Below are 27,303 nucleotides of genomic sequence, written 5' to 3' on the forward strand. Positions count from 1 at the left end.
CACACCCGCCACAAGCCTTCCCAGCCCCCTCCACAAGCACACTTCAGGTCATTTTCAAGGGAAAGTGCCCTATTAGCTGTCATATTTTTGTATTTATGAACCACTTCACATGTTCAAACCACTCCTGTTTTTATTAGGGTTCTATCTTCTTTCTTGGAACATGTCACTGATGACATTTTAAAATTGTTCTGCAACCACATTTACTCCTGCTAGCCCTGTGTTGTTTATTGAGTGATTTTGCTTAGTCTGGTGATTTTTAGGAACACATACGTCACATGGAAGCACAACAGACTGTATTTGGAAGTGGTTTATCAGCTGCATTATTTAGTGAGACTTAGTAATCTTGCCCCATGGCCATGAGTGACTCATGAGGTGTGGGGGAAGGCGAGGGTGGGGGAGTCTGAGCCAGTGTTAATTTTCTGAGGACCTCACATTTATTTACTTTTTATTATATTGTTTTCCAAACATACACAAATGTTCCTTCTTTTTTAAATGTTGAAAAATATCGATCTGGAGCTTCTAATGTAAGACATCAATCCTGGAACGGGCAGAGTTAGAAAAAGAGAGCAGGCACTGCAAACCCAGCTAGGGAGGTGGGACCTACCCACAAAACCAACCGAAGATGATTAGAGAAAACACCTGAGAGTGGTGTGTGATCCGGGCAGACTGTCCAGAAGTGCAGCAGGCTCACAGATGTGAGCTCCGAGTGTGAGCCGGGCTGGCGGGGAAGGTATCCTGGGGAACCGGAGAGGGAGAAGAGGGGTGTGGTGGAAGAGGTGGGAGGTTATAAGCCAGAGAAGCAACACATTCGAAGGCCTGGGTGCGAGAAGGAGGGGACCAAATACCAATCTGTACGAGGCCAGTAACCCCTCTGGGCTCCCGACAGCCAGTGTTGGGCTCTGTGGATGAAGCCTCCATTGCTTTGAGGTCTCAGTCAGTCAGCTGTTTGGAACCATACGCTGCTTACTTGGGCTATGTAGCCAGAGGGAATGCATTAACATTTGCGAGGAATGCCCTAGAAATAGCCACCAAATCCATAACTGAAGGGAGCACAGAGAGAGCATAGCTCGTGTCATGGTGGATCTCAGCATCCTCCTTGCTTCGCTAAACACCCAGGTTTAAGACTCGGAGAGAAGCTGCACAAGGAGGAAGGGCAGAAGGAGAGATGGGGAATGGGGTGAAATGTTGATGACTGGCCTCACTGCCCAGGCTTATCCCACCAGAGTGACTGGAGGGGCTGGGAAGGGATCCCAGCCAGGAAAGTCTCAGGTCTCACATTGCTCACTCCGGTGTCCAGCTGTTGGGGATTGGGTAGAAGCAGAGGGAATAATTCCTTCTCAGCTGCTGTGTCAAACCTTCCTCACATTCCTCAGGGTCCTACCACTCCCTCTGGCATGGCTTCCTGCTTTGGTCTTGAGGCTAGAGTCCCCTCGCTTGTCTGGAATTGTGAGGGAAAGCACCACCTCTCCTCCTCCATGGGGGTGAAGGCTGACACCACCACCCTAACAACTCTCCATGAAGCAACGCTTCCTTTCCACCTCCATCCATTCTCTTCCCAACATCCCTCTACCCCAGCTGCTCTCTCAGATGGCCAGTGTGTCTGAGGGCACCTTCAGCAATGTCCGACATAGACAGTCCAGCATCTCTAGAATATATGGGTACTTGTCAACTATTATTCTCAGCTAGGGAGCCTCCATTGAAACACCAAGACAATGAAAGATGCCTTTGGTTACAATCCTACACACATGGACCTTCTGTGAAATTACTGTTGTATTCCCTTGTTCCTTTGTGTGTCCCATGTTATGACTACTGTGTTTTTACTCTTAAGACCTGTTGCATGTCTGGTTCTCTAGAAATGTGGCATATATGCGACTGTAGGATATATTCTCAGGTCAAGGAGAACAGCAGAGAAATCTTAAATTGCATTCAGTTTTATTATCTGTAGTAATGTTGGCATGGTAATTTTGAAACTCAGGTATATTGTAAGGTAAAATAGGTAAATTTGTTGATGCAATGAATCAAGATTTTCAAGGTGAGAAGAAGTTAAGAAGAAAACCTTTCGGGGGGCACCTGGGTGGCTCAGTCGTTAAGCGTCTGCCTTCGGCTCAAGTCATGATCCTGGGGTCCTGGGATCGAGCCCCTCATCGGGCTCCCTCCGAGCAGGGAGCCTTCTTATCCCTCTCCTCCCCGCTCGTTCTCCCTCTTGCTATCTCTCTCTCTCTCTCTCCCTGAAATAAACAAAATCTTAAAAAAAGAAGAAAACGTTTTTGTGTTAATTTTGAACTGATAATATTGGTGTAAATTCATAATTAAAAATAAAAAGTATTTCCTAGCTCTGTCTACTGAAAGTTATCGAAACTATGATAGCAGCAATGAGCACATTTGGGTCCAGACCCTGGTTTCTTAGTATTAAGTTGAAAGCTAGGAAATGGACAGTATAGTATAGTATAGTACAGTATAGTATAATTAAGGCTAATAGTGATCCTCACTAAAGGAATCAGGGCTTTTGGAGAAATGGCTGATTCCAGATCTAGGCAGAAGAAGGATAAGGTGACCTTGGTGTATCATGTGCCAAAAGTAAGGAAGCTGTCAAAGATTAATGGAGTGGTACCAAAAACATACAGACCCAAAGGGGTTTCCTAATAACCAAATTTGGGACAATTTGAGCACTGGAAAAAAAAAAGGAAATAAGATCGATTGTAAATAAATAAATATTTTATTAATGGTTGAATAAATAAAAATTCATGGCTCCATAGTTTTACAGACAAAGAAAGAGAAAGAAAATCATTTCCCACCATGGGTTATGACAGTTACACGAATTTCTTTCTCTAAATATCTGTAATTAAAAGGAGAGAATTAAACACTTACCCTGCCTTTTGAAGAAAAAGTGCTTTGCTTTCCTCATTGACAAGAAGCAGTTCTTTACAGAAGAATGTCAGTTAATATAGGTAGAAAGAATAATTGAATGAGAAGATTACCATTGTGTGAACACCCATGAAATAACTGGCTTGGGCAATAAATGGATTCTTTATACTAGGGCCCAGGGAACTACCATCCACCAGTCAAATCCAGCCCACCATCTCTCTGATGTTGTATATCCCATGAGTTGCCAATGTTTTTTAAAAATTTAGATAGTTGACAAAATCCAAAGGAGAACAATACATCTTGACACATGAAATTTATATAAACTGAAATTTCAGCGTCCATAAGTAAGGTTTTCTTGGACCACAACCGTGCTCATTCATCAACATGTTGCCAAAGCCTGCATTTGCACTACATGGCAGATTCGCACGACTGAGATCAAGACAATGTGGTCCACGTGGTCCACAAAGCCTAAATTATTTAGTATCTGGAACTTTACAGAAATATGTGGCTGACTCGTGCTGCAAACATTTGTAGAACGGGAATTGAGGAAAAGGGTGTTTGCACAAGGCCAATGTATCAATCTAGAAATCATTCATTAATTGCAAAAGGAAAAATGCACTTTATAACGGAAAGATCTGGCAGTCACCACCTTACCAAGTTACCAACACTTAGCATGACTAATAGAGGAACAACCTGACAGTCTGTGCCTGCCGGCGTGAGACAATGTGAAGTCCCTGTACCACCTCAGGAGTCCTCCTGCTAAACATGTTTAACTTGACCGTTTCTAAATAGTTTTATTGAGGTGGAGTTGACAGACAATAAACCACACATTTATTTATTAATCATTTTTTATTTTTTAAGATTTTATTTATTTGAGAGAGAGAGAGCATGAGCAAGGGGAGGGGCAGAGGGAGAGAGGGGGCAGAGGCAGAGGGAGAAGCAGACCCCCCACCTAGCAAGGAGCCCGATGCGGGACTTGATCCCAAGACCCCGGGATCATGACCTGAGCCGAAGGCAGATGCTTAACGACTGAGTCACCCACGAGCCCTAAACTACACGTACTTAAAGTGCACGATTTGATATGTTTTGACCCTTTTTTTTTAAAAGATTTTTTATTTATTTATTCATAAGAGACAGAGAGAGAGAGAGGCAGGCTCCCCGCTCAGCGGGGAGCCCGATGCGGGACTCGATCCCAGGACCCTGGGATCATGACCTGAGCCGAAGGCAGATGCTTAACCATCTGAGCCACCCAGGCACCCTGTTTTGACACTTTTATACCACCGGTGTAACCGCCACCATCAAGATAACAAACATGCCCTTACCAACAGATGTTTCATTGTGCCCCTTTTAATTCTCTGCTCCCACCCTCCATCTCTGTCTCATTGATGTGCTTTCTAGCACTAGCAGTTAGTCATTTTTCCATTCACACATTGATGGGCACTTGGATTGTTTCCAGGTTGGGGCAATGACAAATAGAGCTACCGTGGACATTCATATATAAGTCTTTGTATGGCCATATACTTTTAATTCTCTTGGGTAAGTCTAGGAGTGGAACTGTTGAATCATATGGTAGGTTAATGTTCCAGTTTTTAAGAAACTTCCAAACTGTTTTCCGAATGAGTGTTCCAGTTGCTCTGTATCCTTGCCACACTTGGCATGATCAGTCTTTTTAACTTCAGTCTTTTGTGGTTTTAATTTGCCTTTCCTGTAATGACTAATGATATTGAGTATATTTTCATGTGTTTTTGCCATCTGTATGTCTTTTGCCCATTAGAAAAAAATTAAGTCGTTTTCTTATTCTTGAATTTTGAGAGGTTTTGAAGCAAAATACATTCTATTTGCAAAAACATGGATAGAGCTTGAGGGCATTACGCTAAATGAAATAATCCAGACAGAGAAACAAATACTTGTTTGATTTCACTTACATGTCGAATCTAAAGCAAAACAAAACAAAACAAAACAAAAAGCAAACTCATAGGAAAGAGATCAGATTTGTGGTTACCAGAGTTGGGGAGGTGGAAGGTGGGGTGGGAAACTGGATCTGGATCAAGGTGGCCAAAGGTACTAGCTTCCGGTTATAGGATAAATAAGTACCAGGGTTCTAATGTACATGATGACTGTAGTTAACACTGCTATGTGGTTTATTTGAAAGTTGCTAAGAGAGTAGATCCTAAAAATTTTCATCACAAGGAAAAAACATTTTTTTTCTCTTTTTTTCCTAGCATTTTTATGAGGTGATGCATGTTAACTAAGCGTATTGTAATCATTTCACAATATATGTAAATCAAACCATTATGCTGTACACCTTAAACTTAGAGAGTGATGCTTATCAATTATATCTCAAAATTTAAAGAAAAAACTGATTAAGAAATATATATTCTGGATACAAGTTCCTTATCAGATACACGATTTTCAAATATTTTCTCCCAATCTGTGGCTTGATTTTTATTCTCTTAATGTTTTTTCAAAAAGCAGAGGTTTTAATTTGGACAAAGTCTAATGTATCCTTTTTTTAAAAATTTTATTTATTCATTCAAGACACAGAGATACAGAGAGAGAGAGCACGAGCAGGGGAAGAGGCAGAGGGAGAGAGAGAAACAGGCTCCCCACCGAGCCAGGAGCTGGATGCAGGGTCCTGGGATCATGACCTGAGCTAAAGGCAGACGCTTAACCATCTGAGCCACCCAGGCGCCCCATCTTTTTCTTTTTCTTTTTCTTTTTTGGACCATTTCTCCAGAGTTGCCTCTGCATCTTTGTAAAAAATCAGTTGTCCACATATATGTGTAGGAGTCTGTTTCTTGAGTCTCTGTTCTGTTTCATTGATCTGTTTGTGTGCTGCGTTCACTTGTACAGAATTAACACTGTCTTGAAATCGGGTAGTGTTAATTCTCCGACTTTGATCATCTTTTTAAAAGTCGTTTTGGCTGGTCTGGTTTCTTTTGCTATTTTTCACATGTCCTTTAAATTTGTCCTCTGTCAAATAAATAAATAAAATCTGGGGCGCCTGGGTGGCTCAGTTGGTTAAGCGACTGCCTTCGGCTCAGGTCGTGATCCTGGAGTCCTGGGATCGAGTCCCGCATCGGGCTCCCTGCTCAGCGGGGAGTCTGCTTCTCCCTCTGACCCTCCCCTGTCTCATGTGCTCTCTCTCTCAAATAAATAAATAAAATCTTTAAAAAATAAATAAATAAATAAGTAAATAAATTTTAGAACCAACTTGTCAATGTCTACAAGAAAGTCTGTTGGGATTTTAATTTTGATTGCACTGATTCTATAAATCAATTTGTAAAGAGTTCATATCTCACAAATACTGAGTCTTCCAACTTATGAACATGATACACCTCTCCATTTACTTAGGTCTTTAATTCCTCCCAGGCCATGTTTTGTAGTCTTTAGAGTGCAGCTTGTGTTTGGCGGAGTTCAAAGATGCACCCAAGGGACGCCTGGTGGCTAAATCAGTTAAGCGTCTGCCTTTGGCTCAGGTCATGATCCCAGGGTCCTGGGTTCGAGCCCCGCATCAGGCTCCCTGCTCTGCGGGAAGACTGCTTCTCCCTCTGCCTGCCACTCCCCCTGCCTGTTCTTTCTCTCTCTCTGACAAATAAATAAATAAAATTTTAAAACAAACAAAAACAAAGATGCCCCCCAAGATTCCTGCCTCTTGGGATAGGCACCCTGTATAATCTCCTCCCCTTGAGTGTGGGTGGGACCCACGAGTACAGCGTGTAATGGGATTTCATGCCTGTAATGAGGTTACTAATGGTTAATTCTGAATTAATAAAAAGGATATAATCTTACACAGGCCTGCCTTTATTAGGGGAGTTCTTAAAAGGGGATGAAGCACTGGACTCTCCTCTCCTGTTGGCCTCAAGAACAAAAACTGCCATGAGATCTCCAGCTGCAGCGAACTCAATTCTGCCTGCAAGCTGATTGAGTTTTTAAGAGGTCCCCAAGCATCAGAGGGGGCCACAGCTCCAGCTGACACCTTGCTCATGGCCTGGGTGACCCGAGCAGAGGATTCAGATATGCTGTGTCCAGACTCCTGACCACAAAACCTGTGAGTGTATTTCTAAGCTGCTACAAGGTTATGCTAGTCTGTAGTACAGCAATAGCAAAACTAATCCACAGGCCTTGAACATCTTTTGTCAGATTTATCCATATTTCATATTTTTTGTAACAGCTAAAAATGTCAATGAACTTGTTTTCTTAATTTCATTAGCTAGAATATGGAAATACAACAGATTTTTGTATTTTGATCTTGGATTCTGCAGCCCTGCTAAATTTATTTGTTCTAATAGTTTTTTTTTAAGAGATTTCTTAGGATTTTCTATATGTAGGATAATAGAAAAAACATCCTATATAGGGTCTACATATAGAATAATGTGAAAATTAAACTGTTATTTTGTCCCTTCCAGTCAGCATGCCTTTAATTTATTTCTCTTGCCTTACTGCTCTGGCTAGACCTTTCGGTTCAGTGTTGAATAGATGTGGTAAAAGAGGACATCTTTGCCTTGTTCCTGACCTTAGTGAAAGGTATCCAGCTTTTCACTTTTAATTGTGATAGTAGTTTAGGGATTTTTGTAGATGCCTATTATCACGTTGAAGAAGTTCCCTTCTGTTCCTGGTTGGGTTTTTTTTTGTTTGTTTGTTTGTTTTTAATGAGAAATGGATGTTGGATTTTGTCAAAAATTTTTTTGCATCTATTGCGATGATCATGTGTTTTTTGTTCTCTATTCCACCAATATGGTGAATTACATACACTGTTTGATTTTCTCATGGTAAACCAACTTTGCATCCCTGGGACACGTCTCACTAGGCCATGATGCATTATCCATTTGCTATGTTGTTGGACTTTATTTGTTAATATTTTCTTTAAAATTCTGTATACTGGTTTGTGCCTTTTTTTCCTTATAATTTCTTTGGTTTTAGTATCAGATAATGCTGACCTCATAGAATGAGATAGGAAAGGTTCTCTCTTCTTCAATTTTCTGGGAGAGTTTGTATAAATGTGTATTACCTTTTCCTTAAATATTTTATAGAAACTACCAAATTTACCACCAGAATTGACCACCTTTGGGCTGTGGTTTTCTTTGTGGGAATATTTTAAGTTACCAATTCAATTTCTTTACTTTTTAACAGGTCTTTTGGGAATTTCTATTTGTTCTTGAGTCCGTCTTGGTAATTTGTGTCTTCCTAGGAATTTTTTCCATTTTATCTCAGTTGCATCATGTGCTGATGTCGTATTTCGGTTTATAATAAGAAATCTATATTTGGTCTTTATATAGACCAAAACCCAAGTTTTGGTCTTGGGTTTTCTAAGTAATGAGAGTGATAAAGGTGTCCTTTGTTATGTGAATAAATTGACTTGTGGAAAGCCCCTAGACAACCTAAAGATGGGGACTGGTTGCCAGGGGAACCAGCCATGTGATTAAAGGATTAGAAAGTTTAGTGCCCACCCCCACCACACCCCATACCTCAGGCAAGGGAAGAGGGACTGGAGATTGAATTCAACCAATGGCCAATGATTTAATCAATTGTGTTTATGTGCATGAAGCCTCCATAAAACCCAAAGGAATGAACACATGGAGAGTGGCATGGGAGAGTGGAGCTCAGAGAGGGCATGGAAGCTCTGCACCTTTCCCCATACCTTACCCTCTGTATCTCCTACATCTGGCTATTCCTGAATTATATCATTTTATAATAAACCAGTGATCTAGTAAGTAACATGTTTCTCTGAGTTCTGGAAGCCAGTCTTGCAAATTAATCAAACCTGAGGTGGGGTCTGGGAACCTCTGATTTATAATGTCTTTCTAAAGCACAGGTGACAAGCTGGACTTGGAATTGGTACCTGAAGTTGAGCTTAAGCAAGTCATGAAGGACTGAGTTCTTAACCTGTGGGATCTGATGTTATCTCCAGGTGGATAGTGTCAGCATTGGTTTGAATTTGTGGGATACCCAGCTGGGTGTTAGAAAATTGCTTGGTAGCATGGGGGGGGGGGGGGTGCGGGAACCACACACTAGAGTCGGCATAAAGTTATTCATAATTTTCCCTTATCATTTTTTAATTTCTGTAGACTGTAGTAATGCTCCCTCTTTCATTCATGACGTGTAATTATGTCTTCTTTCCTTTTATCTTGGTTAGTCTGACAAAAGATTTATCAATCTTATTGACAAAGAACCACCTTTGGTTGCTTGATTTTCTCTATTGTGTTTCTGTTTTCTGTTTCGTTGATTTGTTCCCTGATATTTATTATTTCCTTCTATTTACTTTGGGCATGATTTGTTTTTCTTTAATAGTTTCTTTAGGCAGAAACTTAGATTATTGGTTTTAGATATGTAATTTTTCTAATGTAAGTATTTAAAGCTATAATTTTTTTCTCTAGGTATCACTTCCCCTACATTTCATAAATTTTACATTATGTTTTCACTTTCATCCAGTTCAAGATATTTTTAAAGATTGATTTATTTATTTTAGAGCGAGAGAGGGGGAGAGAGAGTTCACAAATAGGGTAGGGGCAGAGGGAGAGGGAAAGAGAGAATCTTCAGGCAGACTCACAGCTGAGCATGGAGCCCAATGCGAAGCCCTGCACAGGGCTCGATCCCAGGACCCTGAGATCATGACCTGAACCAAAATCAAGAGTCAGCTGCTTAACCGACTTACCCATCCAGGTGACCCCAGTTCAAGATATTTTTAAATTTCTCTTGTGATTTCTGCTTTGACCCAGGGATTACTTAGAAGTGTATTGTTTAACTTCCACATTGTTGGTCATTTCCCAATTTTCTTTCTGTTTTTGACATCTGATTAATTCTGTGGTGACTAGAAAACATATGTACTATTATTTAATTCTTCTTATATTTATTGAGATTTGTTTAAGAGTCTAGCATATGGTCTATTCTGGAGAACGCCTAATGTGTATTTGAATGTGTAATTCTACTGTTTGGGGGGGGAAATGTTGTTCAAGTCTTTCTATTCGTATTGATTTTCTGTCTAGGTCTATCAGTTTCTGAGAAAGGAGTATTGAATTCTCTGGCTATAGTTGTTGAATTGTCTATATTTCCTTTCAGTCCTGTCAGTTTTTACTTTATGTATTTTGAGGCTCTGTTGTCAGGTGCAAATACACTTTTCACTATTATATTTACCTGATGGATTTTTCATCATATTTGCAAAAATTTTGGCCATTACTTTTTCAAATAATTTCTCTATTCTTTCTCTTCCTCTCCTGTTTTTTTTAGACTCCCACTGCATGTATGTTGGCATACCTTGCTGATCTCTGAGCCTCTGTTCATTTTTCTTCAATCCTTTGTTTCTTTCTGTTCTTTGGATTGGGTAATTTCCATTGATCAATCTTCAATGTCACTGATTGATTCTTCTGCCATCTCTAATCTCCACTGAGCCTATCTAGGGAATTTTAAATTTCCATTATTGGATTTTTTAACTATAAAATTTCCATTTGAATCTTTATAATAGTTTCTACTTCTCTACTGAGATTTTGTGAAGTCATTCTATTAATCTGTTCAGGTTGCCATAACAGAATACCACAGACTAGGTGGCTTAAACAACATTTATTTTCTCAGTTAGAAGTCTAGATGTTCCAGATCAAGTTCCTGCGAGATTGATTTCCAGTGAGGACTCTCTTCCTGGCTTGCAAATGGCTGCTTTCTTGCTGAGTCCTCACATTGGTGGAGCGAAAGAATGAATACCTCTTTCTCTTCTTCTAAGGGTACCAGTCCAACCCTATGATCTTATTTAAACTTCATGACATGACTCCTCACTATCCCTGTGTCTAAATACAGTTAGTTACATTGGGGGTTAGAGCTTCAACATATGCATTTTGGGGGGAACACAAACATTCAGTCCATAACAGTCATTGACATAATATTTTCTGTTAATTATTTGGCATAGTTTACTTCTTTGAACATATTCATACTAGCCACTTTGAAATTTTTGTTTACGAAATCCAACATCTGATTCCACTCAGAGTCAGTTTCTGTTGACTGTATTTTTTTCCTTGAGTGCAGATGGCAATTTCCTGTTTTGCATGTAATTTTTTTTTATTGGAAGCCAAACATTTTAGATAACATGAGGATTGTTGCTGTTGTTTTAGTAACTGCTCCCTGTTCATGTGCTTCTGGTGATAAACCTCCTGACTTACAATGGTAATGTGTGCCTTAGGACAGAGACCTCTTGGTACCATGCTCGGTTCTTGAGGACACCCATTTAGTGTCCCTCACAAGATGTTCTTGTCTCAGAGGGATCTTCACTATACTCTCCCCTGGTGTTCTTAGCAACTGTCTTCCTTGCTATAGTTACCCAGTCTTTGAGGTGTGGGGCATTCAGGGCCAGGGGTGAGGGAAAGCTCAGGGGCTAATCAGTTTTCCTTGGTTGTTATCTGTTTACCACTCATCCCACTGGCTGCTATTGTTGCCACAAATTTACTATGGTGTTTCCTCATCACAGGGCCTGTAAGGCAGGCATCAAGTACCCAGGTCCTATGGAGGAGAGAGGAGCACAAATTAGCCTCTTCACCAGTGGTGATACTATGCCCGTGTCTCCCCAGGCCACTCCATTCCAGATGAACACCCCCTCTCTCTTCCCTAAGAGTTAGTCACTGTCTTTGCTTTAGTTCTTCAACTTTATACATTTCCCCTGTAGATCTTTGGCATCTCCAGGGTTGTGCTTGGTGAAGGGGCTAGCAGCCTGTACTGGTTCACCATCTTGTCAGGACTTCTTACTTCCTTGATTCATGCCTGTCTTCTCTTGTAGACTGCTGGCCTCATGAAGGTTGGCCTTGTCCCTCACTGCTGGGGCCTAGAACAGTGCCTGTTACATTGGAGATATTCCATAAAAATGTCCCAAATGAATTGCCTACTTCCTTCTGGAAAGGTTCTGTTTTCTCTTGATATTTTTACTTCTTCTTAGGGTCCTTCTCAGACTCCCTCATCTCTACATGCCTGAAATATGTCTAGGTTTCTGCCCTCAGACTACATATTTTCTCTTCCCCTGGGAATCTCATCCATATAAATAATTTAAACTACATGATGATGGCTCCTGATTCTGGAGTTTGTGCAGACTAAATTTCTTTCTTGAATCTAAGACTGTAATCTAACAATGATGGGCCTGGCTAATGTCCCACCGATGATCCAAGTTCAATGGGATCAAAACCAAATTAACAGGTACTTCCCTGAACCTGGTATCCATCCTGCCATTCCTGAATGGAGGGGTCACCATGGACTCTTCCCTCTCTGCCATTGCTCCCATGCCATGTCTTTTGTGAGCTCATGAAATTCTGTAGACTCAGGCTCCTTTATGTGTTTTATACTTACCTCCTTCTCCCCAACCCCATGACCACTGCTTTGGGTCAGACCTCGATCATTTTGCACGTAAGTTACTGCATGGACAATAGTCATCTTGCCTTTACTTATAGCTTCCTCTAGTTCATTCTCCACATGGGACCTAAAGGGAAGTCATATGATGCTATTAATTAATTATGCTTTTATGTGATTAAATCCTATATCACTTGGCTCCCTGTGACCTTTTAGATAACTCCCAATTCTTCAGTATGTATCTAGGATGACTCTATGATCTATATTGTAAACTGCATGAGGGTAGGGAGCAGGGCTGTCTCATTGTATTCAGTGTCCAGTAAAGCACCTGGCACATAGTTGGTGCTCAGTAAATATTTGTTGAATGATCGAGTGAATGAATATTCTAGCCCCTGCATACCACTCCAACTTCATTTCTTAATGTAGCCTCCATCCCACTTTTAACTACATTAAAAATTCCTATATAAGCACATATAGCTGAACACATCATCTTGAGACAGCTGAGAGAAGTATGTCTGGTGCATGGAATAAGTGATATCTCTCCCCACCCACCCCAAATATCTATGGCCACTGATTTAAATGAGGGCAGAGAAGCTCCCGGTGGAAAACACTCAAAATATATCTGAAACTGTGCTCCACACAATTCAGGAGTCTTTAGTCATGAGGCTGAGACCAGGGCATGGAGCATGTGCTGGTGGGAGGGAGTCACAAAGCAAAGAAGGGCTCTGAGGCATTTGAGAGAATTCATCAGTGGATCTGTACAAGACAGCTGGGGGTAGTGTCCTTAGGAACAGCCTGGAGGCTGGCATGTAGAGCCGACCCTAATGATAAGGTGTGAGCTCTGGGGAGGAAAGGACCATTAGTGCTAACCTGTAGAACAATTCCCTGAACCTCAGCACTTCCCACCCAAGCAAACCTGATGGGGAGCCATTCTCATTCTCCATTCTCAGGGTCTACCGAGATGTTGGGTCTCATCAAGCCGAGATCCATCAACAGAGGTCTACAGTGTGGAGCAGTGGAGGCTACACAGAAGGGCTGGGCTCAAGGAGGGTACAGGTAGTGAGCAGCACTCTGGACTGCATATGAGGAAGCAACAGACACTGCTTTGGGACTGCCAGAAATGAACGGGAGCATGGCAGGGGCCTAGTGGTAGAGGTGGGAGCTGAGAACCATGGTTATTTGGATCTTAGTTCTTTTGCTCGCCTACCTGTAGCCACTCTTTCTCTTCTTTTTTTGCTAAAGAACCCTGGTTTTGTTCAATTCAATGCTGGTGGCAGTATACACACAGAGGTTGGGTTCAACCACAGGGGATTAGTCATGATTGCTTGAGGCATCATGGTACCCCATTTTCATTTGGTTCAGGGTTCATGACTGGTTCATGATGGGCACATGACTCAGTTCTGGACAATGAAACAAAGAGAGGGACTGCCAGGGGGTGTGATGGTTAATTTTATGTGCAACTTGTCTGGGCCATGGGGTGCCCACACAGTTGGCCAAACGTTATTCCAGGTGTTTCTGAAATGGTGCTTTTGAATGAGATTAACATTTAACTCAGTAGACTAAGTAAAGCAGATTATTCTCTCTGATGTGGGTGAGCCTCACACCATCAACTGAAGGCTAGAATAGAAACAAAAGGCTGCCTGACAACCTTCACACTGGAGCATTGGCTTTTTCTTGCCTTCAGATTTGACCCAAAACATTGGCTCTTCCTGGATATAAGAGCCCACTGGCCTTTGAACCAAAACTCATGCCATCGACTCCCCTGGTTCTCAGGCCTTCGGACTTGAACGGGAATGACACCATTGGCTCTCTTGGGTCTCCAGCTTCTGACTCACTCTGCAGATGCTGACACTTCTCAGCCTCTGTGACTGTCTGAGCCAATTCCTTACACTCTTTCTCTCTCTCTAGATAGGTAGACAGGTAACTACGTCTATCTATCTAGCTAGCTAGCTAGCTATCTACCTATCTATCTACACCTATTTACATACACATATATATTCTGGGAGAAAATAATATAACAAAATAAATATAATATAATAAATATCCTGAGAGAGATTTTTCTCCCTGGTGAAAAGAAAGCCCTGTGAGGAGAAACACCCTCTGCTGTTGTCTTTGATTCTGTCATGGGAGGATGGGACGTGTAGCGCTCTAACAGCCACCTTTTGATTATAAGAACACGAGATGAGGAGAGAGGTGCTAAGGATGGCAGGAAAGAGAGACAGAAAAGCCTGAGCCCTTGGTGACATTGTTGAGCCACCAAACCCATCATGGAACCACCTGATCCAGGTATCTTACTGGATATGATAAGGTTCCCCCTTGACGTTTAATTCTTGCTACCAAAAGTGTGGTCCACAGCTGATAGTGAGTGTATTATCAGTTACGTTCTGCATTTCTAATGAGCTTGGCCCCACCCCAGATCTTCTCACTCAGTATCTTCCTTTTAACAAGATCCCTGGTGATTTGTGTGCACACTGAAGTCTGGCAAACCTAGGCTTGAGTGACTTTTAGCTGGGTGTTATTTTCCTCACATCTGAGCACATAATTGATGAGCATAATTGATGTGACCTCATTTGGATCTACGGACTGAGGTTTGTGACTGGATTATGTGGTTTTCTGGCCAGGTGGTGCCCCTTCTCTCTTGCTTGTTCCTGTGGACAGTCTGGTCTCTCTCTCTTCCTTCCACTTATTCATGTGCTAACATATCTCCTTCGAGACTCAGCCAAGGCCTCACCTCCACCAGGAAGCCCACCTGACTCCCTCCAGGTTGAATCAGGAGGGCTTCCAATTGCGGTTACTGTGTCATCTTTTCTTTTGCATCGGTACCTCTTTGACTCTTCTAGAACCCGAGTACCTTGCAGAAAGTTTTGGGGTTTTTTTGTTTTTTTTTTGTTTGTTTTTTACTCCTCGTACCCTCCGCACTTATCAACTGTCTGGCACATACTAACAGCTGAGTAAGTGTTTCTGGAAGACTGAATGAAGCGTGCTTTGCCGACCTGCTGCTTGCTGTCATGTCCTGCTCCACAAGGGCTCCAGGCATCCCAGGCACTGACAGGGCAGGTGGCCCAGGCAGGATTAGAGAATTAGGGGGCCTGCTGGCCCAGCAGCTGTCTCTCCCTCCCCTCCTGCTCCCTCGCCCTCCAGGGAGCACACACATCAGAAGCAGCTGCTCTCTTTCCCAGGAACAAATGTCACGAGGCAACCCAGTGACAGCTGAGCCAAAGGAAGACCCCACAAATAGAGCTCCTGGAGCTGGACTTGCTTCTCCTGCCTGCTCCCTGGACTGGAGCCTGCACATGCCGCCAAGCCGTTCAGGCTCTGGCTGTCATTCTAGAAGCAGAGCGGAGTGGTAATAAAACTTAACAAGGACGGGGCCACGACAGCACTCTGCTAGTTACACCGTGAGAGCCTAAGTGCGTTTAATGGCACTTTCTTACTAAGAAATGATTAAAAACGGGTATCTCCCCCTTGCTGGATGCAGTGCATCCATTTTTATGTGCTGAGGTTTTTAGTCAAAGCAGCCTGGCTCTACTGTGGGATAAGCGGGGGGCCTTTGCTAGGAGCAGCCTCCGAGGGGGGAAGCGGAGCCAAAGTCCGGGCTGGAGCCAAGGGCCCCTCCTGGCGAGGCAGAGGTGCGGAGCCTGTGTGGCTCATTTCCCAGCGGGCTGCGGGACCGGGGCCTCTGCCTCATTAGCGGGAGCACGGCAGCTGGAGGCGGCTGCGGTGGGCACACATGTTCGGGTATGCTTGGGAAATCAACTCGTGAGCTGAGCCGCACCCCTGCAGCTGGGGCCTGCCTGGCCTGATGTGCAGATGTGCTAATGGCTTGGCCTGACTTCAAGCCGAGGAAAGTACAGAGGACTCGGGATAAGGAAGCATGAATGTCTGACCCCGGAGGGGCCCACACGGAACATCCCTTTGGGAGGCTGTGGACATGGCAGAGCCATGATTAATTCGTTTACTTTCTAAATGTTTGCTGAGCAAGCCCCTGTGACCAGGAGCCAGGGTCCGGGGTGGGTCATTGGGATGTTCCTGCCCTGAAGGAACAACCCATCCAGCGGGGGAGACAGACAGACAGACAGACACATCCAATCTGGTAGGGTAAGTGCTGAGAGACAGGTGACCCGAGGATTTGAGGGGAACAAGGAACCCAGACCAAGGGGTCAGAGAATGTCCCAAAGAAGGAACACTGAGCTGTTTCTTGAAAAGACAAGCCTGCAGAGGAGGAAACTGACATCCACACAGGGCCGACTACGCAGCTGGCACAGTGCTGGCCTCATCACCCACATCTTGTCCCATGACGCTCCACAGATGGGGAACCGAGGCTCAGGGAGGCTCCCTGGCCTACCTGAGGCCACAAGGGAACCTCTGGAGCCTTATGCAGTGACATGCTATCCATCGGTTATGCCAGGGATGAAAGGAAGGGCAGTCCAGGCTGTTTTAACCACATTTTCTAGTTTCTGTACTTGATGTTTTGACATCTAGAGCCTTGCTGACCAGAGAGGGACCAACCCTCCCAGGGTTAGCTGATTCCTAGAGAAAGCAAAAGGAGGGCCTGGGAGCTTGCCTTTCACATGCAAACCAGCCAATCCAGAGCCCACAACCCACCACCTCTTTTACTGGCTCCCACACTCAGGGCCCCTTACCACCTGCTCTGCTCAGTAGAAAGCCAGGTACCAGACAGCTAAAGGCAGCTCTGTGCCCCATAGCCTGCTGAAATTACTCAAGCCAGCCAATCCTGAGCCTGCTTGCCCTGCCTCAACTGCTCCTTCCCACAGATACCACAATAAAGTCTCTTGCCCTTTGCATCCTGAATGACCCAGTGCTTCCCCGGGTGGCCCCGTGTGGCATGCCCCCTCCCCTTGGAAACTGTGACCAACAGACCAACTTTTCAGTGGCAGCATCTCCTGATCTGTCATCCTCACCGTGCCTGAGTAAAATAAAACCTGTATTTAAAGCACAGGCAAGAGGAGTTGCTGGTGCAAGGGGACCAACAAAAGCAAGTCATGCACATTCCATGAGCTGTTTGCGGGGCTGGAGCCCAAGGGTGTGGGGGGCCCCAGGGAGTGGGCAGAGGCTGGTGGCCATGCTGAGAAGCCAGCCTTGAACCCAGAGGGGCAGAGGTGCCATTGAAGTTGGGAGACAGACCATGCTTTGTCACAATCCCTTCCTCAGCAGCTAGGAGAATGGTCAGGAGAGAGAGAAAGAGAGGAGGACCCTGTGTAGTAATCCCAGTGTAACAAGAAGGAAGATTTAACTGGGGCCATGTTGGTGGGAATGGAGTGGAGGGAACAGACCTGAGAGCCATGGAGAACACAATGGCCAAAGCTTGGTGACTGGTTTGGTGAGGAGGTGGAATGAAAGGGAGGACATGAGTTTTGGCAGAGAAATTCATCGGTGGTGGCTCCTTACCAAGATTGGAAGTGCTGAGTCACCGCCATGAACATCCATTTGGTGGGAGCCATAGACCACTGGGCCTCTGGATTCAGAGCTCAGGGGAGCAGATTAAACTAGAAGATCCGAGTGACATCTGAGGCTTGCTCTTTTACATAACAATGTTAAACTCCTTTATCTTTTGTAATTGGTTATTGTTAAGCATTTCTCACAAAAATTTAACAGAAAATCTAGTTGAAGAAGCTTTATGTATCTTCACACGCTGATCCCCAGAACTGTGTGACAAAGAACAAGTGTTCTTTATATATTCTAGTTAGGGAACCACTACGTTCTACATGGGGAGCTCAAAGATGCTCTTTGTCCGCCATCCCTTAACAATTGCCACCACCATGTCAAAGGACCTGGGAAAGCTGATGTTTAGGAGAGGAGCAACTGCAGTGAGGCAGAGAATTCTGATTTGTAATCTGAGGTTGATTGGGCAGGCATCCAATATTCTGGAATCACAAACACTCAAAGGTCAGACAGGCCAAAAAAATGACTGATGAAGAGGAGAAACATCTGTGTGCTGGCTGGGGAAGGAGGGGCAGTGGTGGACACTCACAGCTGGGTTCCTGTTCTGCACCAGCTCCCAAAGAGCTGTAGGAATCTTCCAGCCCTGGCATGGGGACCAGGTGTGATGTGGGATCCTGGGAACCTACCTCTAGGCCCCAACACCTTGGGGGGAGCTTCACAATACACCCGACAGATTAAAAACCGTGTGTGTGAACAGTAATTGTGTGTGAACCGTGTGTTGTGGGGGTAAGGAGGTGCTAAGGAAATTTTATCATACTAGCAAAAGGGGCCACAGTGGAAGAGCCTCCAAAACATTTGGTGTTTGAGAGATCCCAAAGCAGACGATGCAATCCTTATTCCCAAGGAGCTTCCAGGGTAGTGGAGGCGCCCAGGCCTATGTGAGGGAGTTTCAGACATTTCCGAGGTATGATAAACATGAGTGTGCAGGATCTGTTCTGTAGCTGCAAAGGCCAAAGCAATCTGAAGTGGGAACAGAGCCCTACGGATGGTCCAGGGGACGCTATGGAAAATGATGGACTTCAAAGCAGAGCATGGCATCTTTACTACTCTCAAGTCCCTCTCCGAGGGAAACTAGGCCATTTGCAAGACCGCTGGTTAGGTCTCTTGCTTCAGATGAGTTCAGGCCCCTGAGAGCCTTTGCAGTAATAGCTGTTATAATAAGCTCATGCACCTGTAGGGTACAGGAGAGTACCACGCAGAACCGTGCAGGAAATCGCAGGCACCTGAGCCTCAGTCACTTGAAACGGATTTTCTTGGTGCTTTCTGAGAAGAGAAGGGAGGCACACTAACTCTTTTCAGTCTCCTGAAGAATCACCAAGTTTGTTTAGTACCTGAAAAACAGAAAAGACAAAAGTTACCATCAACAAAATGAAAAGGCAAACCAACTATGGAACAATATTGGCCACACAATGACCGACGAAGGGCGAACATCCTCACTCTGTAAAGCTCACGCAAATGCCCAGAAAAGTAACAAGACTGCAACGGGGCCATGTGCACAGACTGTGTGGGAATGTCTTTTCCCTGCGGGGAAGCCCGCTCCCGAAGCAGAGGCAGAGAAATGCCAGGAAGCCAGACTTGCTGCTTGCCTTGCAGGTGTGATATGGGTGGGTGTCCTGTTCTGACCCATAATATGTGATGTGGACTCGGAGGCTTTGGGGAAAGTACAGGAGAGAGTGGTACAAGGCGAAATCCCTTCCTCTTTCCATCCTGCCGGTGAAGAGGGCTGTGTCGAGGGTCGTTCCACTGCTTGGGTGTCCCACAGAAAATCACAGAGCATTTGACCACAGCCCTTAAGTCATTGATGCTCTGAACCAAGGCTCCAACAAATGTGAGATTTTTCAATAACCGTATGTTGTTTAAGCCGCTTTTAGGTTAGGTATTCTGCTACTTGGGATGAAGTCATCCTAACTAGTAAAAGATGAAATAGGTAATTTTCGGAGGAGGAAATTACAATCAGCTAATAAAGATATGAATAATGTTTTGCCTAAGAGTTAAAGGAAATGCAAACCAGAATGATGCTATTATTATTTGATTATCAAATTTGCAAACAGAATGATGTATGTGTGGTGGGATGGCTCCCTTGTCCATACGTGTTGAGAGAGCTAATTGGCACGATGTGTCTGTAAAGGAGTTTAATGATATATATGAGCATATAAAAGTTCTTCCTCTTTAATTCACTATTCTATTGCTGAAAATCATCAGAGATTCAAACAAAGATGTGTTAACTGTCTTCTTGACATCTCCATGTAGAATGTTTTATGGGCTATTTTAGTTTTCTATTGCTGCTGTAACAAATGATCACAAACGTAGTGGTTGAAAACAATACAAATTTATTATCTTATAGTTCTGGGGGTCGGAAGTCTAAAATCCAGGTGTTGGCAGAGCCGCGTTCCTTCTGGTGGCTCCGGGGGAGAATCCGTTTCCTTGCCTTTCTAGCTTCTAGAGGCTGCCTGCATTCCTTGGCTCCTGCCACTTCCTCTCGTCACTCTGACCCCCGCTTCTATGACCACAGCTCCTTCTTTATCTCTGAGTTTCCTGCCTCCCTCTTAGAAGAACCCTTGGGTTAGGGGCACCTGGGTGGCTCAGTGGGTTAAGCGTCTGCCTTCAGTTCAGGTCATGATCCCAGGGTCCTGGGATCGAGCCCCACATCGGGCTCCCTGCTCAGCGGGGAGCCTGCTTCTCCTTCTTCCTCTGCTTGCCTCTCCCCTGTGCTTATGCTCTCCCTCTCTCTGTCAAATAAATAAAATCTTCAAAAACAAGAACCCTTGAGCCCACCTGAATGATACTCCCATCTCTAGACCATTACTTAATCACACCTGTAAAGTCTCTTTGCTGTGTAAGGTCACGATTACAGATTCTGGGGATTAGGGTGTGGACACCACTGGGAAGGCATTGTTCTGTCTACCACACGAGCAATTCAAACTTAAAATGTCAGAAACTTCAATTCTGTGTTCCTCTTTTTCACCCAAAACACTGCCCTTGTCTTGCCTCAAATCTCTGTGTCATCATCTACACAGTGGTCCAGCCCCACAACCTGAGTGTCAACACTGGCTCTTCCCTCTCTCATCCCCCATGTCCTCTTGCCATCTGTGAATGTCGCCTGTGTACCAGACACTGTTCTAGGCACAGAGACACAGAGATGAGGGGACATATGGGGTCTCTGCTCAGAGGGTGAACACACAAGGAAATATCACTGAGCTATCAATGCTCTTAAAAATAAAACCCAGGCAATGTGATGTGTAGCCTGGCTGGGGAATGGGTGGTCAGAGGAGGCCTCTCTGAAGGTGTAGGATTTAATCTGGGATTTTATAAGGAGTCAGTCACACAAAAGTCTCAAGGTGGTTCGCCCCAGGTGGGGGAAAGAGCTCGAGCAAAGGCCTTATTGTAGGGAAGAGCTTTTGTTGCTCAGGGAACTGGAAGAGCGGAGAGATCAAGGACAAGGGAGAGATGAGGCCAGAGGAGAAGGTAGGACCTAGTAGACCAGAGCAAAGACTGTGGATGTTATTGTCAGGAAGCTTAAACCTCTTGCCTCCATCCTACCTCTGCCCTTGTAACCGAACCCACAACCACCTCTCACCTGACTACTGACATTGCCTTCCTCTTGGTCCCCTTCCTCCACCTTTGCCTCCACCAGTCCATTTTCCACGTAATAGCCAAAGTGATATTTTAAAGAGGATGCAGTACTTTGGCATATTCCACATCTGTCCCAACCTCCTTCCACTGTACCTTTCTGTCCCGCAGAGGCTTGACAACTAAAGACCTTATTTCGTAGACTCCATGCATCTTGGCTTCCAGAAACAGCTTAGGCTCAGCTTAAATCAGATGTACTGGTGGACCATGCAAGTTAGTGCAGAGAGAGGCAGGGAGAGAGACTCAAGGCCACAGGTGTGGGTCTCCCAGGTGTGGCTTTCACGGTGGGTCTAGCAGGTGTGGGTCTAGCAGGTGCAGTGTGGCTCTGCAGATACGTTGAAGTTGTGGCTTGTGGACTCAGGATTGCTGCCTCCACAGCGTGTTCTGGAGCCAGCAGGTGCAGCCGCACTTTCCTGATTCCTCAGCTTCCTGTCTGCAGCAGAGGTAATGGCTTCCTTGGCCCGTGAGCTCTGTGGTGATGTTCCAGGAACCCCTCCTCAAGGCCCAGTCCACAGTCTGCCCCTCCAGCCCTTTCAGTAATCTGCAAGCAAGTAACTCCCTGTGTTAGATTCCTTTCTATGAAAGGCCTCCTCTGACCACCCATTCCCCAGCCAGGCTACACATCACATTGCCTGGGTTTTATTTTTAAGAGCATTGATAGCTCAGTGATATTTCCTTGTGTGTTCACCCTCTGAACAGTGAGAGCGCTTTCTGTGATCCTCTGTGGACCTTGGAATACAAAAGGACCACCCTGGTCATATCATTTCCCTGCTCATTGGCCAGAGAAGAAACCCCAACATCCGATGCTATGAGGCCCCTCATCTTAATTCCAGCACATTCTCCTTTCCTCTATCTCCATCTGTCAGGTCCCAGCTTAACGTCACTTCCTCAGAGAAGCCTCCCCTCTAGGGCTGCTGTCTCAAGTGCCAGGGGCCAGAAGCCTGCAGTCAGGATACCAGCAGGACTGGTTCCATCTGAAGACTGTGAGGGAGAATCTGTGAGGGTTCTCTCTCCTTGGTTGGTAAGTGATCGTCTTCATGTTCACGTGGTGTTCTCCCTGTGTCCATATTTCCCCTTTTAACAAGCACACTAGTCATATTGGATTGGGGCCCCACCCAAATGACCTCATCTTAATTATATCTGCAATGATCTTATCTCTAAATTCCAATTCCATTCTGGGGTCCTGGGGGTTGGGGCTTCAACATATGCATCTTGTGGCGGTGGCGGGGGGCAGACACAATTAAGCTCATGGCAGTCAGGTTTCCAATTATAACCTGTTGTCAAACTCCACTTCTTCATCAAAGTGGTCAGTGCAGTGTGCAATAATACAGGCATTTGTCTGGTTAATGTCTTGCAACCAGACCATAAACTCCATTGGCTGGGAAGACCGTGTCTGCTTTGTTGATTGCTGCATCCCCCGGGCTTTGTACAGTGACTGGTGCCTAGCAAATGAGCAAAAATGATTAATCAAATTAGACAATTAATGAATTGATAAATAGTGATGATCTCTAATAGCTAATGAAAGACCTAAAAGGCCAATGATAGGCAAATGGCTAAATCAACCAAGACACAGCTGTTTATTACATAGCTATTATAGTTATTTATTACATGGCTATTAAAGTCTGTTTCTGAAGAATCCCCCCCCGCCGCCGTGGTACCATCAGTTTGTTCTCTATATTTAAGAGTCTGATTTTTTGTCTCTTCTTTTTTCTTTGTTTGTTTGTTTTGTTTCTTAAGTTCCACATATGAGTGAAATCATGTGGTATTTGTCTTTCTCTGACTGGCTTATTTTGCCTAGCATAATACTTTCCAGTTCCATCCATATTGTTGCAAATGGCAAGATTTCATTCTTTTTTATGGCTGAATAACATTCCATTGTAAATACATACCACATCGTCTTTATCCGTTCATCTATGGATGGACATTTGGGCTGTTTCCATATCTTGGTTATTGCAAATGATGCTACAATAAATATAGGGATGCATGTATCTTTTCAAAGTAGTGTTATCATATTCTTTGGGTAAATACCCAGTAGTAGAGTTGCTGGATCATAGGGTATTTCTATTTTTAACTTTTTGAGGAATCTCCATACTGTTTTCCACATTGGCTGCACCAGTTTGCATTCCCACCAACAGTGCATGAGGGTTTCTTTTTCCCCACATCCTCACCAACACCTGTTGTTGCTGAAGAATTTTTAACAATGAAGGGAAATGCTTATTATTTGTCATTGAATGGCATAATAGAATATATTTGAAAAAAGAAGAGGAAAATGAGGTAGAGTCCAGCATTGACCCTTGCAGTAACTGGAAACCCTGATACAAACTCGGGTCAAGTTTGTAATTTTCCACATTGAATTTATTCAACAATTCTGATTATTTGCTCAGTGCCTTCCTGTCAAAGCAAAAAAAAATGATTCAGATCCCATTAACTATCCAATATTCTTTGGGGCATAAAATATGGGGATATGAGGAAATAAATAGGGCCTTGATTGTACTTCTCTGGGCTAAGACAATCTTATTTTTAGTCTCTCATTCTGCCATTAATAAAATAATGTCTGATCATATGTAGAAATGATAGGTTTGAACTTTGTATTTTGCATATTTGTCCTTTAAAATTAAAAACAAATTTTCTGATTTCAGAACTAATACGTGCTTATTATCAAAAAATTAAACATCAAAGTAAAATGGAATTTAAAGTATTCTAAAATTCTGCTTCAAATCAATAATCATTGTATTGTAATCATGGTAAAATTCTTCCAGAATGTACTCTAAATATACACATATGCATACATTAACAGCACACAAACACTGTGCAGAAAGGAGCCCACACTATATGATGGTCTGCAAATTGCTTTTTCATCTTTAAAACATTTCTTGGCCACTGTTTCACATCTGTTTCCATGCGCTTCTCTGGTTCCTTTTATCCAGGAGGGTCTCAGGCTTAGACTTGGTCACTTAGGGTCTGAGAAAAGGAACCAAAATACAGGAAGGTGACTGGTCGTCTTTCCAGGGGCTGAATGGTCAGGGTCCAGGTGCCCAGGTTGGTTCATACCCTGTTGCTTATTGCTTTTCCTGGCCATGGAGACCAGGTTTACTATCTACATGTGCTGGCGTGATTGGATGAATCGTATGTGGAATCCTCTTTGGGTGGAAGCTGCTCCCTAAGTAGCAGTAGAACAGAACCAGGGCTATCCTACGCCTGCTGCAGTTAAAATCCTACCACTTTGCAGACTTCTCTGGAGCTTCCAAAGATTAGAGGAGTTATCTCACCTTTATTCAGCACTGTGACCCAGTATGTGAAACTGTTGTAGTATGGCTGAGAATACAGATTCAATATCTTTTAAGTGGTGTGGTGATGGTATGGGGTGTGGGCTGTGTGTGTGTGTGTGTGTGTCCGCGCGCACACACGATCTCAGGGTCATGAGATTGAGCCCTGCGTTGGGCTCCTCATTCGGCATGGGGGTGGGGGGAGTCTGCTTGAGATTCTTTCTCCCTCTCTCTCTGCCCCTCACTCCTTTGTCTTTCTTTCTAAAATAAATAAATATTTTTTAAAAATAGAGGTTGCTGTAGTCTGTAAATAGCTTTTATCCTCACAAATTTGGAATAGCATGAATCTCCAAGACTGATTTTCTGCTCTTTTTTCCAGCCTCCTCTATGAGTAAGGGCTTGTGCTGGGAAGACCCAGTGTCACATTCCCAGGGAATGATGAATCCTACTGCACTCAAGGTAAACAAGGAAGTTAGCTTCCAGCAGTGGGAAAGCAAATCTCTGTGGAGAGGAAACCTGCAATTTGAAGGGTTTTTTTTTTTTAATGATTTCATTGCCTATATTAAAATATTATATAAGATAATCTATTAATTATCTCATACTTAGGACAGTTTTTCATCAATTTATTTATTTACTAATTTTTTTTTAAAGCACGAACGCAGTCCCCCACTACCACAAATTATGCAGTCGAGTTTCCCACATTTGGGGAACTCTCAGGGGTCAGCACATCCGGAATGCAATGGATAAGCCTCGCCCTGGGAAAACCACCTTCGTGATCATGGTATCTCCCCTGCCAGGCAAGTATGAGTTTTTCGTCAATTTAACAGAGCAATTCTGTTCACCTTTTTTCAGGACATAGTAAAAGTTTAACAGCCAGCAATTAGGACAAAGAGGCTCTGGGGAGCGTTATTTCTGTCCATGATGCATACATCACCCGTGTTTATTGGCTTCACCCCTGAAACTAAGCAAGGCCCCAGACATGTCCTTTCATATCAGAATCAGGAGACGCATGTCCCAGAGCAGCAATGGTACAGTATTTCATGGAGACTTAGGTCGAGCAAGTGACGAGGACACACAAAGAGGGACCTTGAGCCTGACCCTTGATTTGGAACTCTGACACGTTATGATGGTATTTTCCTTGTCTAGTGTCTGGGCAGCAGACTGGAGGAATCTGTCTGCTGGCCCATGTCCTGGGATCACGCCACAGTCCACCCTATGCCCAGCCTGGGGCAGGGAGGTGAGCATGTTCCCAGTCAATTTGCACATGGAGCGAGGTCCTGAACACAACAGGAGCGTGCCTGGCAAACATTGCTCTATCATTTAGACTTAACTCACTTCGAATTTCTTTCTGTTTCTAGGGTGCTTTCTGCAAGGAGTTCAAGAGACAGAAGCAAACCGAGGCTGGCGTTAAACCTGGCTCCATCTTCACTGCATGTATTGCTCTGTGTGTATTTTTTTTTAAAGATTTATTTATTTATGTATTTTGGGGGGTGAGGGGCAGAGGCAGAGGGAGAGAGAGAATCTCAAGAGGGAGACACCTCGCTGAGCACGGAGCCCCATGCAGGGCTCGATCTCATGACCCTGAGATCACAAATGGAGCCGAAATCAAGAGTCCCACGCTTAACCGACTGAGCCCCCCAGGTGCCCCTTACACGGCTCCTTTTCTCCAAGAATAATTTGGAAAGTGTGGAAAGAGTCTCCTGGCTTCGGTAATAGGTAGAAATGATGATTGTAATCTTTACCTTCAGTTCAGGGAGGGGGGTGGAGTCGAAGATAAAGGAGCGACAGGCAGTGTGAAAATGTTGGGACCCTGGCAGTGGATGAGAACACATCGCATAGTTCAATGGAAGGTGCAGGAGCCAGAGTTGGGATCTTAACTCATGGTGCCACCTCTTTTTTTTCTTTTTTAAAGATTTTATTTATTTACTTGAGAGAGACAGAGAAGGTGACAGAGAGCATGAGAAGGGAGGGGAGGGAGAAGCAAAATCCCCGCTGAGCAGGAAGCCTGACAGGGGGCTCGATCCCAGGACCCCGGGATCATGACCTGAGCCAAAGGCAGACATTTAACTGACTGAGCCACCTGGGCGCCCCTTTTCTTGTCCTTTTTTTTCTTTTTAAAGATTTTATTTTCATGGTGCCATCTTGATCATTGACACAAGCCTTCTTATGTGGCGGAACTGTGGTTTGAACACTGGCTTGACTACTCCAGCCTAAACTTGTTTGTGCTGAGACAGGGCCAATAAAAGTTGAAAAATTGGCTTAGTCTTCCTGAAGAAGCAGGCTACACATGCAAGTATATTGTACTTATTACTTTGGAAGAGGCAATAACTCATTAAAGGAATTTTTCTATCATTTTATATTAATGGAAAATTTTAATCTATGATTTACTACATTCCATGCTAAGTGCTTTCTACGCCTTACCTCATACACAAATAGGACCTGGTGAGGCAGATGTAAGCATCATCCCCATTTTATAAGTGGCAAAATTAAGGCTTTAAATACCGTATAGCCAAAACAATCTTGAAAAAGAACCAAATGGGAGGACTCCTACTCCCTGACTTCAGAACTTACTACAAAGCTGCAGTAATTAAAACAATGTGGTCCTGGCCAAAAGACAGACATGTCGACCAGTGGAATAGAATAAAGAGTCCAGAAATAAAGTCTTGCATTTTTGGTCACATGAATTTTTGGCAAGGGAGCCAAGAGACACACAGTGAGAGAAAAGACCATCTTATTGACAAATGGTGCTGGGGAAACTGGA

The 27,303-nt window shown here is 43.9% G+C and overlaps 1 non-coding gene and 1 pseudogene across 1 annotated transcript; both read right to left on the minus strand.

Annotated features, from left to right (window-relative positions):
* Positions 1–22,690, minus strand: part of LOC123839185 (protein max-like) — a 38,127-nt pseudogene extending 15,437 nt beyond the window's left edge.
* Positions 22,691–25,188: 2,498 nt separating this feature from the next.
* On the minus strand, positions 25,189–25,347 carry LOC123840081 (U1 spliceosomal RNA). The gene has a single exon (XR_006789894.1). It is a non-coding gene; the product is annotated as a U1 spliceosomal RNA (small nuclear RNA).
* Between the last annotated feature and the right edge of the window lie 1,956 nt (positions 25,348–27,303).

This window comes from Mirounga angustirostris, unplaced genomic scaffold (assembly GCF_029215605.1).
Source record: "Mirounga angustirostris isolate CCGP_5_RB_7025 unplaced genomic scaffold, mMirAng1.0.hap1 SCAF_3, whole genome shotgun sequence".
Classification (NCBI taxonomy): Eukaryota; Metazoa; Chordata; class Mammalia; order Carnivora; family Phocidae; genus Mirounga; species Mirounga angustirostris.